Source organism: Hyperolius riggenbachi, chromosome 9, assembly GCF_040937935.1.
Source record: "Hyperolius riggenbachi isolate aHypRig1 chromosome 9, aHypRig1.pri, whole genome shotgun sequence".
Lineage (NCBI taxonomy): Eukaryota > Metazoa > Chordata > Amphibia > Anura > Hyperoliidae > Hyperolius > Hyperolius riggenbachi.
In genome coordinates, this window is record NC_090654.1 from 88720072 (window position 1) to 88740445 (window position 20374).

Genomic DNA, 20374 nt, shown 5'->3' on the forward strand with positions numbered 1-20374 from the left:
GGTTGCAAATTATTGGAAATTAATTGAACCACTTTTTGCACGGAAATCCTGGGGAATCAGAACGCCAGGGAGGTTAACTCTTTGCTTATTATGTCCTGCCTGATAACCTCAGGGGAATTTAACCTAAACGTGCTACCTATGGACAGGGCCGCCATCGGAAATTTTTGGGCCCCTCACACATAATCAGACCTGCCCCCCTTCCCCCCACCCCGGGCCCACCAACTGGTTGCTGTGCCGGCCCACTAGCCACCCCACCCCCGTGTCCGTGGGTGAAGTGAGCTGTGGCGAAAAATGTGCATGGCTCCAACACTAAAGAAAGTGGCATGCGCAGCGTGATGCAGCAAAAAGTGGGCTTGGTCATGCCATGTTGTGGGTGGAGCCAAATACTAGCAAAATACAGGTAGGCCCCAGTTAACAAATGAGATAGGGACTTGTAGGTCCATTCTTATTCTTTATCCGTTCTCCTTTGTCCCTCTCTTTTCTTCCTGAGCCTCTTTTGTCCCCCTCTGTCTCACCTCAGTCTGTGCTTCTTTTGTGTCCCTTTGTGTGACCTCATGTTCCAGCGTCATCTCTTTTCTCCCTGTGCCGATTTTGTCTGCCTATGTTCCCCCTGTGCCTCTTTTATCCCCGTGTTACCTCTTGTCCCCTTCTGTCTCAGCTCGTCCCCCTTCAACTAAAGGTGGTGCCCTGGTATAGGTAGCCTGGTATAGTTGCCCCCAGTATAGGTAGCAAGCTATAGACGCCCCAGTATAAGTAGCCAAGTATAGGTGGTGCCCCAGTATAGGTAGCTAGATAAAGGTGGTTTCAGCCCAGTGTAGGTAGCCAGGTATAGGTGGTGGCCCAGTATAGGTAGCCTGTAGCCAGATATAGGTGGTGCCCCAGTACAGAAAGTCCGCTGTAGCGGGATCACTCATCTGCTCCCCACGTTCAAGCGCTAATGTCACTCTTCTCTCAGTGCTGGAACGCCATGTGCTGGTTAGTGAGCCACAGGCCTGCAGCCAGCACATGCAGCCCTTCCAGTGCTTTGAGGAGGGCCCTGGGCCCCCAGAAGCCCTGGGCCCCTCACTGCAGTGTCATTTGTCCCTCCCTGATGGCTGTCCTGCCTATGGACAAAAGAGCGCAACATTTCAAATGCAAATTTTAGAGTTTTTCAAATGTACTTGGAGGGATGTAGGAGCTAAAAGGGTGGCCAGTGCGAGGAGGATCATGAGAACACAAGTAATGATTCTGTCCTATTCACTAATAATGGTGTACATTTTTACACCTTCAATAATCTATCAGTGTATTTTTATATGTAATTTTCCAAGCCAATAGAAAGCAAATAGCTTTCAATATCTGCTATAGTACAATTCTCAGAAAACATATTGACCCAGGTGGGACTTGAACCTGTGGCGCGACCCCTTTCAGCCACATGAGCTTTTGATGTGGGCTGGTGTTTTCCCCTCTCCCCCTGACACGTGTCAAATTAGGGGGGAGGACTACAATGCATTGTGACTCTGCTCTGTCATGCTGTGGCCCCGCCTTTGCACATGGCTCTGCCCCCTTGCGAGTCTAAAGTGGCAGGTGGAGGAGGCATGCTACACCTGCTGGCCACTACAATACACCTTCTGTCTCAGCTTGACCCCCTTCAACTAAAGGTAGTGCCCTGGTATAGGTAGCCTGGTATAGTTGCCCCCAGTATAGGTAGCAAGCTATAGATGCCCCAGTATAAGTAGCCAAGTATAGGTGGTGCCCCAGTATAGGTAGCCAGGTATAGGTGGTGTCCCAGTATAGGTAGCTAGATAAAGGTGGTTTCAGCCCCAGTATAGGTAGCCAGGTATAGGTTGTGGTCCAGTATAGGTAGCCTGTAGCCAGATATAGGTGGTTCCCCAGTACAGAAAGTGCGCTGTAGCAGGCTCACTCATCTGCTGCCCACGTTCAAGCACTGATGTCACTCTTCTGGAACGCCATGTGCTGGTTAGTGAGCCACGGGCCTGCAGCCAGCACATGCAGCTCTTCCAGCGCTTTGAGGAGGGTCCAGGGCCCCCGGAAGCCCTGGGCCCCTCACTGCAGTGTCATTTGTCCCTCCCTGATGGCTGTCCTGCCTATGGACAAAAGAGCGCAACATTTCAAATGCAAATTGTAGAGTTTTTCAAATGTACTTGGAGGGATGTAGGAGCTAAAAGGGTGGCCAGTGCGAGGAGGATCATGAGAACACAAGTAATGATTCTGTCCTATTCACTAATAATGGTGTACATTTTTACACCTTCAATAATCTATCAGTGTATTTTTATATGTAATTTCCAAGCCAATAGAAAGCAAATAGCTTTTAATATCTGCTGTAGTACAATTGTCACTCTTCTGGAACGCCATGTGCTGGTTAGTGAGCCACCGGCCTGCAGCCAGCACATGCAGCCCTTCCAGTGCTTTGAGGAGGGCCCAGGGTAGTGTTGGGCGAACAGTGTTCGCCACTGTTCGGGTTCTGCAGAACATCACCCTGTTCGGGTGATGTTCGAGTTCGGCCGAACACCTGATGGTGTTCGGCCAAACTGTTCGGCCATATGGCCGAACTAAGAGCGCATGGCCGAACGTTCCCCGAACGTTCGGCTAGCGCTGTGATTGGCCGAACGGGTCACGTGGTTCGGACCCGAACGCGCTCTGATTGGCCGAACGGGTCACGTGGTTCGGGTAAATAAATACCCGATCCACGTCATTTCTCCGCCATTTGTCTGTGGGTTTCGCTTTGGGTAGGCAGGCAGGGTAGTTCTCTCTCCAGCCAGGCTAGCCATGGTCCCCCGGTCATTGTGTCGCTGCTGGGAATAGTAGTACACCGCTCACCCACACTATATAACATTGTGTTTACTGCCACTCTGTGTGTCTGCTGGGAACAGTAGTACACCGCTCACCGTGTATAGCATTGTGCTCTGTGTCGCTGCTGGAAATAGTAGTACACCGCTCACCCACACTATATAGCATTGTGTTTACTGCCACGCTGTGTCTCTGCTGGGAACAGTAGTACACCGCTCACCCACCACTGTATAGCATTGTGCTCTGTGTCGCTGCTGGGAACAGTAGTACACCGCTCACCCATCCACCACTGTATAGCATTGTGCTCTGTGTCGCTGCTGGGAACAGTAGTACACCGCTCAGCCACACTATATAGCATTGTGTTTACTGCCACTCTGTGTCTCTGCTGGGAACAGTAGTACACCGCTCACCCACCACTGTATAGCATTGTGCTCTGTGTCGCTGCTGGGAACAGTAGTACACCGCTCAGCCACACTATATAGAATTGTGTTTACTGCCACTCTGTGTCTCTGCTGGGAACAGTAGTACACCGCTCACCCACCACTGTATAGCATTGTGCTCTGTATCGCTGCTGGGAATAGTAGTACACCGCTCACCCACACTATATAGCATTGTGTTTACTGCCACTCTGTGTCTCTGCTGGGAACAGTAGTACACCGCTCACCCACAACTGTATAGCATTGTGCTCTGTGTCGCTGCTGGGAATAGTAGTACACCGATCATCCACCACTGTATAGCATTGTGCTCTGTGTCGCTGCTGGGAACAGTAGTACACCGCTCAGCCACCACTGTATAGCATTGTGTTTACTGCCACTCTGTGTCTCTGCTGGGAACAGTAGTACACCGCTCACCCACCACTGTATAGCATTGTGCTCTGTGTCGCTGTTGGGAACAGTAGTACACCGCTCAGCCACACTATATAGCATTGTGTTTACTGCCACTCTGTGTCTCTGCTGGGAACAGTAGTACACCGCTCACCCACCACTGTATAGCATTGTGCTCTGTGTCGCTGCTGGGAACAGTAGTACACCGCTCAGCCACACTATATAGCATTGTGTTTACTGCCACTCTGTGTCTCTGCTGGGAACAGTAGTACACCGCTCACCCACCACTGTATAGCATTGTGCTCTGTGTCGCTGCTGGGAATAGTAGTACACCGCTCACCCACCACTATATAGCATTGTGCTCTGTGTCGCTGCTGGGAACAGTAATACACCGCTCAGCCACCACTGTATAGCATTGTGTTTACTACCACTCTGTGTCTCTGCTGGGAACAGTAGTACACCGCTCACCCACCACTGTATTGCATTGTGCTCTGTGTCGCTGCTGGGAATAGTAGTACACCGCTAAACCGCACTATATAGCATTGTGTTTACTGCCACTCTGTGTCTCTGCTGGGAACAGTAGTACACCGCTCACCCACCACTGTATAGCATTGTGCTCTGTGTCGCTGCTGGGAATAGTAGTACACCACTCACCCACCACTGTATAGCATTGTGCTCTGTGTCGCTGCTGGGAATAGTAGTACACCGCTCAATCGCCACTGTATAGCATTTCTGTACTACCACTGTACTGCTGCCAGTCAGCGTGTACTTTAAGGATAAGTGAAATTAAGAAGAAATCCTGTGAAAGAGGGAGGGGCAAGGGAAGAGGTGTTTCCCCTGACGGTTCACGTACAGGCCACAGTGGAGCACCGAAGAAAACCCACTCAATACTGCCCATGTTGTCCAGGAAATCAACCCTCACAAATCCAAAAGAACAGGACCAGATAATTAATTGGATGACCTCTCAAGCGTCCAGCAGTGGGTTAAGCAGCACCAGCACATCACGCACGAGGTCCGAGTCCTCAGTCAGTTACAAGGAGCCAGTGGGCACAAAGCTGACACAACCGGCAGCGACACCACGCACACAACTGCCAAATAACCAGTCCGAAGAATTTCCTTAGGACACAATGGGGTATTCGCAGGGGCTATTCCCAGCCCAACAAACTTCCACCTTTCAAAGGTCAATGGAACAGCCAGAAATTTTGTGCCCGGATTCACAACCATTGACAGTGGGAAATGCACCGCGCACTGAAATGCAAGGCGAGTCCGAGGAGGACTTTGAAACCCAAATCCCAGAGCAAGTTGGGCAGGAGGGGTTTCAATTGCAGGAGGTCGGCCGAGAAGATCTTGAAGACGACGTTGGAGTGTGCTGCGCAGAGGTTGTTGTGGGGAGCTCTACTCCACGGCGGCGGCCCACAATCACATATGACGAGTTTGAGGAGATGGAAGAGGAGGAGGGTATGGACAATGTTGACAGAGACCTAGATTTTGTATGTGAAGGAGAACATCACCGTCGTAGCAGCACAGATGAGTCTGTTGAAGAGCCCACTGCTGCACGAGTTCGCCTTGTGCCACAAGGTAGGCGGCGCGAAATTTCAGGCACCACAAGCGTGGAAGTTCAAGTGAGATGCAAAAGAGGCGCAAACAGAAATCGCCAGCAAGGCAGGTGCTCCAAAGTCTGGCCTTTCTTTGAAGACTGCAGTGAGGATGGTACCATGGTGATTTGCAAGGTGTGCAAGACCCGCCTGAGCAGGGGGGAACATATTAACAACCTCTCCACCACCAGCATGACCCGCCACATGGTATCCAAACATCCCACTCTGTGGCCGCCAGGACAGGGTACCAGCAACACTGCCTCCCTTGGGGTCACCAGACTCACCACCAGACCCTCCTCAGCAGCAGCAGTAGCCCAGCCATTGCGTGGTTCACAACAACATTCACAAACATCAGACGACGCTGACACTGTCACTTTCCGGAATAGTGCTCTTGAGGTCTCCCAGTCATCAAACACAACAACCAACAGCCGTTCAGTGTGCAGCCCTACGGTTCAGTTGTCTGTCTCGGAGATGCTTGAGCGCAAGAGGAAATTGACAGCAAATGACCCCCGGGCCGTGGCACTAACAGCCAGCATAGCCAAGCTTCTGGCCTGCAAAATGCTGCCATATCAAGTGGTGGAGACAAACAGCTTCAAGGGCATGATGTCAGTGGCCATCCCACGTTACGTGGTTCCCAGCCGCTACCACTTTGCGCGCTCTGCAGTGCCTGAGTTGCACGAGCACGTGGTCAGCAAAATAAACCGAAGCTTGAAGAATGCCGTTGAATGCAAGGTTCACCTCACCACTGACACCTGGACGAGTGCGTTCGGCCAGGGTCGATACATCTCCCTTACCGCACACTGGGTGAACCTTGTGGAGCCTGGCAGCGATTCCTCACCTGCTACGGCGCGGGTGTTGCCCACGCCGCAAACAGCTGCACTGCCATCCCTCCCACTGGATAACAACAGCAGCACCTACCTCTCTGACTCCTTCTCCTCCAACGCATCTCAAAGCTGTACCTCATCCGGAAACGCTAACCCAGCAGCAGTAGGATCGTGGAAGCAGTGCAGCACAGCTGTTGGCATGCGTCAGCAAGCGTTGCTGAAGCTGATCTGCCTTGGGGATAAGCAGCACACAGGGGAGGAAGTTTGGAGGGGAATAAAGGAACAGACGGATTTGTGGCTGGCACCGCTGGACCTGAAACCGGGCATGGTTGTGTGTGATAATGGGAGTAATCTCATTCGTGCTTTAAGGTTGGCTAAGCTGACACACATCCCTTGCCTGGCGCACGTGATGAACCTAGTAGTTCAGCGGTTCCTGAGGACATACCCAGGCGTGGCCGATCTTCTGTTGAAGGTGCGACGAGTGGCCAAACATTGTAGAAATTCCAGTACTGCTTCGGGGGCACTCGCCAAAATGCAGGAGCGCTTCAATCTCCCCCACCATCGCTTGCTGTGTGATTTCCCTACGCGCTGGAATTCTACGCTGCACATGCTAGCCCACTTTTGCGAGCAGAAGAGTGCAGTGGTCCAGTACATGACGGCGCAGTACCGAGGCGCATCCGGACAGCTGCCAAGCTTCTGTGGATCTGATTGGGCCAACATGTTGGACCTCTGCCAAGTCCTCCAAAATTTTGAGCAATCCACGTTGCTTGTGAGCAGTGACAACCCTTCAGTCAGCATTACCATACCACTGCTGTGTTTACTGAAGACGTCAATGTTGAAAATCAAGGAAACAGCTGTCATGATGCAACTGGGGGAATCTGAAGGAGAAAACGATCAGCGTGATGGTACCAACATCAGACCATCCACCTCAGGAAACGCTGGCCCCAGCAGCTATGATGAAGAAGAGGAGGAGGAACATCTGGAGTTGGAGCAGGAATTTCATGCCACCACTGACGAGGGCCAGAGCGGTGCACGTTGGACTTCCACAATTCAGCGCGAATGGTCAGCAGAAGCAGACCAGGAAGAAGGTGACGACTATGATGCATCACAACAACTATCACAACGCTCACAAGAGGATAATGAGGATTCTGGCAGGACTCTGGCACACATGGCTCAATTCATGCTAGACTGCATTGAACGCGACCCACGCATTGTGCGCATTGTGGACAACACCAATTACTGGGTTTATACCCTTCTGGATCCACGGTACAAACACAATGTTCCAAAACTGCTTGAAGAAAGAGTCAGACAGGTCAAAATGGAAGAATACCAGCAGGCCCTTGTGGAGACTTTAGAGAGGAGATTGACATCCTCCCCCTCCTCTAGCCAGTTGTACGCCGACAGACTGACTTCCGCAAACCCAGGACGACCAGGAGGGCAGCAAACAACACAAGCCGCAGCTAGTGCCCAAAAGGGAATGCTATCGGCAGTGTCCTTGGAGTGGGAAAATTTTCTGACACCCATGCAGCAGCCCACAGAACAGCAAGCATGCAGATCCACCTTCAACACCGATCGCCTGGAGAAGATGGTCAAGGACTACATGTCAGATGGCGTAGCTGTGTTGAACAATCCATCTGCACCCTTCAACTATTGGGTATCGAAGCTAGACACCTGGCACGAACTGGCAATGTACGCAATAGAGGTGCTGGCTTGCCCGGCAGCCAGCGTTATGTCGGAACGCTGTTTCAGTGCTGCCGGAGGCATCGTCGCAGATCGGCGTATCCGCCTCTCCACAGAAAATGCAGACCGTCTGACTCAAATTAAAATGAATCAATCCTGGATTGGAAACGACTATGCAACACTCCTGGACCCCAACCAAGTAACATGAACAATGACCATCTGTGATGGGTTAGCGTTTCCGGTCCCTGTTTATTGAACCTCTTATCTGTATTACATTTATGACTGCATGGCGGCAAAAAGCATGCTATCCGCACGCTTCTTGTCCTCATGCAAGGCCTGGGTTGTTGTGTCTGAAAGCGTGGCCTTCTCCTCCTGCGCCTCCTCCTGTTCCATCACGTGTGCTGCTGCTGGGTTAGCGTTGCCGGTCCCTGTTTATGGAACCTCTTATCTTTATTACATTTATGACTGCATGGCGGCAAAATAGATGCTATCCGCACGCTTCTTGTCCTCATGCAAGGCCTGGGTTGTTGTGTCTGAAAGCGTGGCCTTCTCCTCCTGCGCCTCCTCCTGTTCCATCACGTGTGCTGCTGCTGGGTTAGCGTTGCCGGTCCCTGTTTATGGAACCTCTTATCTTTATTACATTTATGACTGCATGGCGGCAAAATGCATGCTATCCGCACGCTTCTTGTCCTCATGCAAGGCCTGGGTTGTTGTGTCTGAAAGCGTGGCCTTCTCCTCTTGAGCCTCCTCCTGTTCCATCACGTGTGCTGCTGCTGGGTTAGCGTTGCCGGTCCCTGTTTATGGAACCTCTTATCTTTATTACATTTATGACTGCATGGCGGTAAAAAGCATGCTATCCGCACGCTTCTTGTCCTCATGCAAGGCCTGGGTTGTTGTGTCTGAAAGCGTGGCCTTCTCCTCCTGAGCCTCCTCCTGTTCCATCACGTGTGCTGCTGCTGGGTTAGCGTTGCCGGTCCCTGTTTATGGAACCTCTTATCTTTATTACATTTATGACTGCATGGCGGTAAAAAGCATGCTATCCGCACGCTTCTTGTCCTCATGCAAGGCCTGGGTTGTTGTATCTGAAAGCGTGGCCTTCTCCTCCTGCGCCTCCTCCTGTTCCATCACGTGTGCTGCTGCTGGGTTAGCGTTGCCGGTCCCTGTTTATGGAACCTCTTATCTTTATTACATTTATGACTGCATGGCGGCAAAATGCATGCTACCTGTGCAAAGAAAACAGACATTTCACGCATTTAAAAGACAGTTTTCCCTTTGAAACTTTAAAATCGATTTTCTCAAAAACTATAAGCTCTTTTTGCTAATTTTTTTTCCTCTTGTACCCACTCCCAAGGTGCACATACCCTGTAAATTTGGGGTATGTAGCATGTAAGGAGGCTTTACAAAGCATGAAAGTTCGGGTCCCCATTGACTTCCATTATGTTCGGAGTTCGGCGCGAACACCCGAACATCGCGGCCATGTTCGGCGAACGTTCGCGAACCCGAACATCTAGGTGTTCGCCCAACACTAGCCCAGGGCCCCCGGAAGCCCTGGGCCCCTCACTGCAGTGTCATTTGTCCCTCCCTGATGGCTGTCCTGCCTATGGACAAAAGAGCGCAAAATTTCAAATGCAAATTTTAGAGTTTTTCAAATGTACTTGGAGGGATGTAGGAGCTAAAAGGGTGGCCAGTGCGAGGAGGATCATGAGAACACAAGTAATGATTCTGTCCTATTCACTAATAATGGTGTACATTTTTACACCTTCAATAATCTATCAGTGTATTTTTATATGTAATTTTCCAAGCCAATAGAAAGCAAATAGCTTTCAATATCTGCTGTAGTACAATTGTCAGAAAACATATTGACCTAGGTGGGACTTGAACCCACAATCCCCAGCTCCGGAGGCTGATGCCTTATCCATTAGGCCACTGGGCCCCTCACAGAATTACCGTATTTTTCGGACTATAATACGCTCCGGGCTATAAGACGCACCTAGGTTTAGAGGGCAAAAACTAGGGAAAAAAATATATACTAAACCTGGGTGCATCCATGGTCCAGGAGTGTCTTATAGACTTGTCCTTCCCCCAAGATGTCTCTGTCTCACTGCCAAGCTACATTAACCCCTGCTGCCATCACAAACTATACTAAACTACACTTCACTAACCCCTGCTGCCCCTCCCCCCAGCTACACTGCACTACACAACTCCCCCCTTCCCCAGCTACACTAACTAACCCATTCAATTACAGGAGATCTCACCAGCCTGGGTGGCAGTAGCTGGGTCCGGTCTGAGTGTCCATGTGGTCCATCAGCAGCACAAACGTGATCCAAGGTGTTCCAAAGCAGCATAGGAGTAGCTGCTTTTATCATCCACAATGCTGTCCCAATGTATCTTTAATCTCCCCAGCAGGCCCAGCAGCGTGATCCACAATGTCTAAGTGGCATAGGAGAAGCCGCTGTTATAATCCACTCTGCTTGTCCTTTGATCTCCCCAGGGTGCCCCCGCAGCGCGATCCACAATGACTCTAAGCGGCATAGGGAAAGCCGCTGTAATCATCCGCAATGCTTTGTTCCTTTTAATCTTTTAATCCAGCCCAGCATCAGCCCAGTCATCATCCACAATGCTTTGTTCATTAATCTTCTAATCAGTCCAGCGTCAGCCCAGTAAGCCCCGCAGCAGCGCGATCCCAGCTGACAAAGTATCGGAACAACTTCAGCCGCTATAGCGGCAATCCTCGGGGGCTTCCGTACTGGAATTGTTTACTTCCGCTCTCTCATGACCCCAGCGCACGTGTGCCGGGGTCATGTTGATGACGCAACTAAACAATTCAAGTACGGAAGCCCTGGAGGATTGCCGCTATAGCGGCTGAAGATGTTCCGATACTTTGTCAGCTGGGATCGCGCTGCTGCGGGGCTTACTGGGCTGATGCTGGACTGATTAAAAGATTAATGAACAAAGCATTGCGGATGACGACTGGGCTGACGCTGGGCTGGATTAAAAGATTAAAAAGAACAAAGCATTGCGGATGATTACAGCGGCTTTCCCTATGCCGCTTAGAGTCATTGTGGATCGCGCTGCGGGGGCACCCTGGGGAGATCAAAGGACAAGTGGATTATAACAGCGGCTTCTCCTATGTGGATCGCGCTGCTGCCGCTGCCTCCCACTGCGGACTACCACTGCTACGGCTGCCATGCCACCCACTAGGAAAAAAGCACCAAGGTGGGTTACATTTGGACTATAAGACGCAGTAACTTTTTCCCCCAACTTTTGGGGGAGAAAAAGTGCGTCTTATAGTCCGAAAAATATGGTATATGCAGCTAAAACAACCACATAAAGCACGGAGTGAAGGAAATGCCCGGAAACAGAGTGCAAAGCTTATTCTAATGCTGGGAATACACCATACAATTTTGTGTTAAGGCTCGTACACACGCCGTACTAAAGGCAACGACGGATCCGTTGTCACCTCCTGGCGGATCGTTCAGAAACAGCCTTATCAGTCTGCCAACAGACTGTACACACGCTGTACTGTCTGCTGAAAACCCACCCAGCGGGAGGTGATGACGGACCCGTCGTTGCCTTTAGTACGGCGTGTGTACGAGCCTTACAGAAAATCTAACAGAGAAATCTAACAGAAAGGGCAGTATATGAGGTACTGCTGTAGAGAGCTTCAAGACAGTCAGTGGCAGCTGTCAATCACTCCTGTGGCGCAGCCCCTTTCAGCCACATGAGCTTTTGATGTGGGCTGATGCTTTTCCCCTCTCCCCCTGACACGTGTCAAGTTAGGGGGGAGGACTACAATGCATTGTGACTCTGCTCTGTCATGCTGTGGCCCCGCCTTTGCACATGGCTCTGCCCCCTTGCGAGTCTAAAGTGGCAGGTGGAGGAGGCATGCTACACCTGCTGGCCACTACAATACACCTTCTGTCTCAGCTTGTCCCCCTTCAACTAAAGGTGGTGCCCTGGTATAGGTAGCCTGGTATAGTTGCCCCCAGTATAGGTAGCAAGCTATAGATGCCCCAGTATAGGTAGCCAGGTATAGGTGGTGTGCCAGTATAGGTAGCTAGATAAAGGTGGTTTCAGCCCCAGTATAGGTAGCCAGGTATAGGTTGTGGTCCAGTATAGGTAGCCTGTAGCCAGATATAGGTGGTGCCCCAGTACAGAAAGTCCGCTGTAGCAGGCTCACTCATCTGCTGCCCACATTCAAGCACTGATGTCACTCTTCTGGAACGCCATGTGCTGGTTAGTGAGCCACAGGCCTGCAGCCAGCACATGCAGCTCTTCCAGCGCTTTGAGGAGGGCCCAGGGCCCCCGGAAGCCCTGGGCCCCTCACTGCAGTGTCATTTGTCCCTCCCTGATGGCTGTCCTGCCTATGGACAAAAGAGCGCAACATTTCAAATGCAAATTTTAGATTTTTTCAAATGTACTTGGAGGGATGTAGGAGCTAAAAGGGTGGCCAGTGCAAGGAGGATCATGAGAACACAAGTAATGATTCTGTCCTATTGACTAATAATGGTGTACATTTTTACACCTTCAATAATCTATCAGTGTATTTTTATATGTAATTTTCCAAGCCAATAGCTTTCAATATCTGCTGTAGTACAATTGTCAGAAAACATATTGACCCAGGTGGGACTTGAACCCACAATCCCCAGCTCCGGAGGCTGATGCCTTATCCATTAGGACACTGGGCCCCTAACAGAATTATATGCAGCTAAAACAACCACATAAAGCACGGAGTGAAGGAAATGCCCGGAAACAGAGTGCAAAGCTTATTCTAATGCTGGGAATACACCATACAATTTTGTGTTAAAGAGACTCCGTAACAAAAATTGCATCCTGTTTTTTATCATCCTACAAGTTCCAAAAGCTATTCTAATGTGTTCTGGCTTACTGCAGCACGTTCTACTATTACCATCTCTGTAATAAATCAACTTATCTCTCTCTTGTCAGACTTGTCAGCCTGTGTCTGGAAGGGTGCCAAGTCCTTCAGTGTTGTGGTTCTGTGATGCATCTCCCCCTTCCAGGCCCCTCTCTGCACACTGCCTGTGTATTATTTAGAATTAGAGCAGCTTCTCTCTTATCTTTTACAAGCTGGATAAATCCTCCTCTGAGCTGGCTGGGCTTTCACATACTGAAGAATTACATACAGGCAGAGCTGTCTGCACTCTGCAGGAAGAAACCGCCTGACACTTCAGTGGAAGATAGCTGCAGGGGGAAAGAAACACACAAATGATCTCTTGAGATTCAAAAGGAAGGCTGTATACAGCCTGCTTGTGTATGGATGTATTTTCTATGTGTGGACATGCTGTACATCAACCTACGTCCTGTTTTGGTGGCCATTTTGTTTGTTTATAAACAAACTTTTTAAAACTGTTTTTAACCACTTTTAATGCGGCGAGGAGCGGCGAAATTGTGACAGAGGGTAATAGGAGATGTCCCCTAACGCACTGGTATGTTTACTTGTGTGCGATTTTAACAATACAGATTCTCTTTAAGGCTCGTACACACGCCGTACTAAAGGCAATGACGGGTCCGTTGTCACCTCCTGGCGGATCATTCAGAAACAGCCTTATCAGTCTGCCAACAGACTGTACACATGCTGTACTGTCTGCTGAAAACCCGTCCAGCGGGAGGTGATGACGGATTTGTCGTTGCCTTTAGTACGGCGTGTGTACGAGCCTTACAGAAAAACTAACAGATAAATCTAACAGAAAGGGCAGTATATGAGGTACTGCTGTAGGGAGCTTCAAGACAGTCAGTGGCAGCTGTCAATCACTCCTGTGGCGCGGCCCCTTTCAGCCACATGAGCTTTTGATGTGGGCTGATGCTTTTCCCCTCTCCCCCTGACACGTGTCAAGTTAGGGGGGAGGACTACAATGCATTGTGACTCTGCTCTGTCATGCTGTGGCCCCGCCTTTGCACATGGCTCTGCCCCCTTGCGAGTCTAAAGTGGCAGGTGGAGGAGACATGCTACACCTGCTGGCCACTACAATACACCTTCTGTCTCAGCTTGTCCCCCTTCAACTAAACGTAGTGCCCTGGTATAGGTAGCCTGGTATAGTTGCCCCCAGTATAGGTAGCAAGCTATAGATGCCCCAGTATAAGTAGCCAAGTATAGGTGGTGCCCCCAGTATAGGTACCCAGGTACAGGTGGTGCCCTCAGTAAGGGTCGCCAAGTATAGGTGGTGCCCCAGTATAGGTAGCCAGGTATAGGTGGTGTCCCAGTATAGGTAGCTAGATAAAGGTGGTTTCAGCCCCAGTGTAGGTAGCCAGGTATAGGTTGTGGTCCAGTATAGGTAGCATGTAGCCAGATATAGGTGGTGCCCCAGTACAGAAAGTCCGCTGTAGCGGGCTCACTGATCTGCTGCCCACGTTCAAGCGCTGATGTCACTCTTCTGGAACGCCATGTGCTGGTTAGTGAGCCACGGGCCTGCAGCCAGCACATGCAGCCCTTCCAGCGCTTTGAGGAGGGCCCAGGGCCCCCAGAAGCCCTGGGCCCCTCACTGCAGTGTCATTTGTCCCTCCCTGATGGCTGTCCTGCCTATGGACAAAAGAGCGCAACATTTCAAAGGCAAATTTTAGAGTTTTTCAAATGTACATGGAGAGATGTAGGAGCTAAAAGGGTGGGCAGTGCGAGGAGGATCATGAGTACACAAGTAATGATTCTGTCCTGTTCACTTATAATGGTGTACATTTTTACACCTTCAATAATCTATCAGTGTATTTTTATATGTAATTTTCCAAGCCAATAGAGAAACATATAAACCATAGAAAGCAAATAGCTTTTTATATCTGCTATAGTACAATTGTCAGAAGACATATTGACCGAGGTGGGATTTGAACCAACAATCCCCAGCTCCGGAGGCTGATGCCTTATCCATTAGGCCACTGGGACCCTCACAGAATTTTAGAGTTTTTCAAATGTACTTGGAGGGATGTAGGAGCTAAAAGGGTGGCCAGTGCGAGGAGGTCACCAGTAGGGGAGGATCATAAGAACACAAGTAAAGATTCTGTCCTTTTCACTAATAATGGTGTACATTTTTACATCTTCAATAGTCTATAAGTGTATTTTTATATGTAGTTTTCCAAGCCAATAGAGACACATATTAAAAGCTATTTGCTTTCTATGGTTTATATCTGCTGTAGTACAATTGTCAGAAAACATACTGACCCAGGGGGGACTTGAACCCAAAATCCCCAGCTCCAGAGGCTGATGCCTTATACATTATGCCACTGGTCCCCGCACAGCATCATATGCAGCTAGAACAACCACATAAAGCACGGAGTGAAGAAAATGCCCGGAAACAGAGTGCAAAACTTATTCTAATGCTGGGAATACACCATACAATTTTGTGTTAAGGCTCGTACACACGCCATACTTAAGGCAACGATGGGTCCGTCGTCACCTCCCAGCGGATCATTCAGAAACAGCCTTATCAGTCCGCCGACAGACTGTACACACGCTGTAGTGTCTGCTGAAAACCCGCCCAGCGGGAGGTGATGACGGACCCGTCGTTGCCTGTAGTACGACGTGTGTACGAGCCTTACAGAAAATCTAACAGAGAAATCTAACAGAAAGGGCAGTATATGAGGTACTGCTGTAGAGAGCTTCAAGACAGTCAGTGGCAGCTGTCAATCACTCCTGTGGCGCAGCCCCTTTCAGCCACATGAGCTGTTGATGCGAGCTGGTGCTTTTCCCCTCTCCCCCTGACACGTGTCCAATTAGGGGGGAGGACTACAATGCATTGTGACTCTGCTCTGTCATGCTGTGGCCCCGCCTTTGCACATGGCTCTGCCCCCTTGTGAGTCTAAAGTGGCAGGTGGAAGAGGCATGCTACACCTGCTGGCCACTACAATACACCTTCTTTCTCAGCTTGTCCCCCTTCAACTAAAGGTGGTGCCCTGGTATAGGTAGCCTGGTACAGTTGCCACCAGTATAGGTAGCAAGCTATAGATGCCCCAGTATAAGTAGCCAAGTATATGTGGTGCCCCAGTATAGGTACCCAGGTACAGGTGGTGCCCTCAGTAAGGGTCGCCAAGTATAGGTGGTGCCCCAGTATAGGTAGCCAGGTATAGGTGGTGCCCCAGTATAGGTAGCTAGATAACGGTGGTTTCAGCCCCAGTGTAGGTAGCCAGGTATAGGTGATGGCCCAGTATAGGTAGCCTGTAGCCAGATATAGGTGGTGCCCCAGTACAGAAAGTCAGCTGTAGCGGGCTCACTCATCTGCTCCCCACGTTCAAGCGCTGATGTCACTCTTCTGGAACGCCATGTGCTGGTTAGTGAGCCACAGGCCTGCAGCCAGCACATGCTGCCCTTCCAGCGCTTTGAGGAGGGCCCAGGGCCCCCAGAAGCCCTGGGCCCCTCACTGCAGTGTCATTTGTCCCTCCCTGATGGCTGTCCTGCCTATGGACAAAAGAGCGCAACATTTCAAAGGCAAATTTTAGAGTTTTTCAAATGTACTTGGAGGGATGTAGGAGCTAAAAGGGTGGGCAGTGCGAGGAGGTCACCAGTAGAGAAGGATGATGAGAACACAAGTAATGATTCTGTCCTATTCACCAGCCAGCGGATAAAGGGGGTGCCATAGTCATCATGAACACCGGTGACTATATCCAGGAGGCACAAAGACAGTTGTCTAACACCATGCACTATGCCAAATTACAGGAGGACTCAACAAAAAGGTACAGGATGGCACTCAATAGGATGGTAAAGAAATTGCCCGTAAACACCAGGCTTCATGTACAGACTCTTATCCCGGAAAAGCCGAGAACCGCCTGCTTTTACATGCTTCCCAAAGTCCACAAAGAGGGGAACCCAGGCAGGCCCATAATCTCAGGGAATGGAACTCTCACAGATAATATCTCAGGGTGGTTGGAAAACATTTTGAAGCCTCTAGTCTGTAAAAGACCCAGCTACATACAGGATACTACACACCTCCTGAACCAACTGGCAGCCATTGGCCCAGTGCCTGATGGCACCATTCTTGCCACTATGGATGTAGAGTCTCTGTACACCAACATTCCCCACAATGATGGAATTGCGGCCTGTCGCAAATATCTTCAAGGTTTGGGCACACCTATAAACTCAATTGCTGGACTAATGAGATTCGTTCTCACACACAATTATTTCACTTTTGCGGAGGACCTCTATTTGCAGCAAATGGGAGTGGCAATGGGCTCACGGTTTGCACCGCAGTACGCAAATCTCTTCATGGCAAAGATTGAAGAAGAATACCTGAATACTTGTCATATAAAACCCATTGCCTACTTCCGTTTTATCGACGACATCTTGATCATCTGGTCTGCAAGTGAGGAGGATCTTGTCCAATTTCACAGGAACTTCAATGCTTTCCATCCCACAATCAAACTGAAATTGAGCTACTCTCACAAGGAGATTAACTTTCTTGACACCACCATATACATCAGAGAGAACAGCTTACAAACGTCCATGTACCGCAAACCGACGGATCGTCCCACATACCTCAGGTATGACAGTTTCCACCCCAAACATATAAAGAATTCCATAATTTACAGCCAGGCAATAAGATGCAATCTGATCTGTTCTGACAAGGATGACAAAGACAAACACCTGGGTTACCTGAAGAAGAATTTCATAAAACAGGGATACAATCCTCTAATGGCTGAGACCCAAATCAGGAAAGCTAACAACATCCCTAGGACTCAGCTCCTGGAGTACAAGCAGAGGCAGGAAGAGAGCCGTGTCCCACTGGTAGTAACCTACAACCCACGCTTGGAAATCTTAAGAAAGATTGCAAAAGAACTTCATCCTGTTCTACACAAGGATCAGAGACTGAAAAAGATATTCCCTGAACCTCCCCTCCTTGCGTTCCGACAGCCACCCAATCTTAACCACCTTAGCGGTATGGACGAGCTCAGCTCGTCCATTACCGCCAGAGGGTGCCGCTCAGGCCCTGCTGGGCCGATTTACATGAAATAAAGAGCAGCACACGCAGCCGGCACTTTGCCAGCCGCGTGTGCTGCCCGATCGCCGCCGCTCTGCGGCGATCCGCCGCGAGCAGCGGCGAAAGAGGGTCCCCCCAGCCGCCTGAGCCCTGCGCAGCCGGAACAAATAGTTCCGGCCAGCGCTAAGGGCTGGATCGGAGGCGGCAGACGTCAGGACGTCGGCTGACGTCCATGACGTCACTCCGCTCGTCGCTATGGCGACGATCTAAGCAAAACAAGGAAGGCCGCTCATTGCGGCCTTCCTTGTTTATTCTGGGCGCCGGAGGCGATCAGAAGAACGCCTCCGGAGCGCCATCTAGTGGGCTTTCATGCAGCCAACTTTCAGTTGGCTGCATGAAATATTTTTTTTTTTATTTAAAAAAAACCCTCATGCAGCTGCCCTGGCGATCTTAATAGAACGCCAGGGTGGTTAAGCAGATGATAGTGAGGAGTGCCTTAAATAGGCAAGAACAGAATGGAACATTCCCCTGCCGAGGGAAAACATGTGGGACCTGTAAATACATCCATTCCACTGACAGGATACTAATACCGGGTACACAACAGGAATACAAAGTACAAGGCACCTTTTCCTGCGACTCATCTAATGTGGTATACCTGATCATGTGTGCAAAATGCCCCAAAGGAAATTATGTGGGAGAAACAAGTCAACCACTGCGGGATCGCATGACACACCACAGATTCACTATTAACAGCAGGAAAAAGGATATTACAAATTATACTGATCTCCCAATACCAACACACTTTTGTTTACCTGGACACAGTTTAAGCGATTTTCGCGTCACTGTATTAATGGGTGGCTTCAAATCGGGAAACATGAGACTAACACAAGAAACTAAGTTTATACATTGGTTCAAAACTGTACAAGATGGTTTAAACAAGGACTCCAACTTCTTGTGCTGGTACGATGGGTTTTAAATGCCACAGTTCTTTTAATTTTAATTTTTCTATCTTTTCATTCATTTTTGTGCCATATGCTGTGTAAGATGGAATTCACTGTCACTATTCATTTTATTTGCTTTCAGGTGCTGGCTTTAAATGCCACAATTCTCTTAAGCTTAGAATTAATGGTGCATGTAACCAGGCCAGTTACCATTTGAATTCGGAATTTACGATGTCTCTTCATCACCAGAGTCTGCTTTATGTCATGTTGAGGATTCTATTGATCTTATCAATTTAGATAGGATGCCTGGGAAAGTCTCCTCAGTAACAGTTAAGGCATCTAATTACATTTATGTTTGCTAAAGAATGTTTCTCCTCTGTATGTCAGTGTATATAAGCTGTGTTTTTCAGTTCTGGTCAGGAACCAGTCCGACGAAGGCTTTTTATAAGTCGAAAGCTCACTGTTTATCCATCTCTAAGTTAGCCAATAAATGGTATCATCCTGATTCAAAACTTCTTGCATTCACTAATAATGGTGTACATTTTTACACCTTCGATCAGAGGCGGGACAAGGTCCTCCAGCACCCAAGGCTGAGACACCAAAGTGCGCCCCTACATCCCTCCCACCCCAGCTGTCACACACTGATTGCTATTACACTAAGAGGTGCCACAGGGCCCACAACCTCCCCAACACCTTAATATCTAGTTATCTGGCTTGCAGTCACTGCTATGTATCCCCTTTTCCTATTTCTTTCTGCTTTAAACACAATTAGGAATGACAGCTGAATGAATTGTGCGCCCCCTCCTACACTGCGCCCTGAGGCTGGAGCCTCTCCAGCCTATGCCTCGGCCCGGCCCTGCCTTCGATAATCTATCAGTGTATTTTTATTGTAATTTTCCAAGCCAATAGAGAAACATATAAACCATATAGCTTTTAATATCTGCTATAGTACAATTATCAGAAGACATATTGACCCAGGTGGGACTTAAACCCACAATTGCCATCTCCAGAGGCTGATGCCTTATCCATTAGGCCACTGGGCCCCTCACAGAATTGAATGCAGCTAGAGCAACCACATAAACCACGGAGTGAAGGAAATGCCCGGAAACAGAGTGCAAAGCTTATTCTAATGCTGGGAATACACCATACAATTTTGTGTTAAGGCTCGTACACACGCCGTACTAAAGGCAACGACGGGTCCGTCGTCATCTCCCGGCGGATCGTTCAGAAACAGCCTTATCAGTCCGCCGACAGACTGTACACACGCTGTACTGTCTGCTGAAAACTCGTCCAGCGGGAGATGCTGACGGACCCGTCGTTGCCTTTAGTACGGCGTGTGTACGAGCCTTACAGAAAATCTAACAGAGAAATCTGACAGAAAGAGCAGTATATGAGGTACTGCTGTAGGGAGCTTCAAGACAGTCAGTGGCAGCTGTCAATCACTCCTGTGGCGGGGCCCTTTTCAGCCACATGAGCTTTTGATGCGGGCTGGTGCTTTTCCCCTCTCCCCCTGACACGTGTCAAATTAGGGGGGAGGACTACAATGCATTGTGACTCTGCTCTGTCATGCTGTGGCCCCGCCTTTGCACATGACTCTGCCCCCTTGCGAGTCTAAAGTGGCAGGTGGAGGAGGCATGCTGGCCACTACAATACACCTTCTGTCTCAGCTTGTCCCCCTTGAACTAAAGATGGTGCCCTGGTATAGGTAGCCTGGTATAGTTGCCCCCAGTATAGGTAGCAAGCTATAGACGCCCCAGTATAAGTAGCCAAGTATAGGTGGTGCCCCAGTATAGGTACCCAGGTACA

The 20374-nt window shown here is 49.6% G+C and overlaps 2 non-coding genes across 2 annotated transcripts; both read right to left on the bottom strand.

Moving 5' to 3' along the window:
• Nucleotides 1-9570: 9570 nt before the first annotated feature.
• TRNAR-CCG (transfer RNA arginine (anticodon CCG)) lies at nucleotides 9571-9643 on the bottom strand. Its single transcript has one exon. It is a non-coding gene; the product is annotated as a tRNA-Arg (tRNA).
• Nucleotides 9644-12325: 2682 nt separating this feature from the next.
• Nucleotides 12326-12398, bottom strand: TRNAR-CCG (transfer RNA arginine (anticodon CCG)). The gene has a single exon. It is a non-coding gene; the product is annotated as a tRNA-Arg (tRNA).
• Between the last annotated feature and the right edge of the window lie 7976 nt (nucleotides 12399-20374).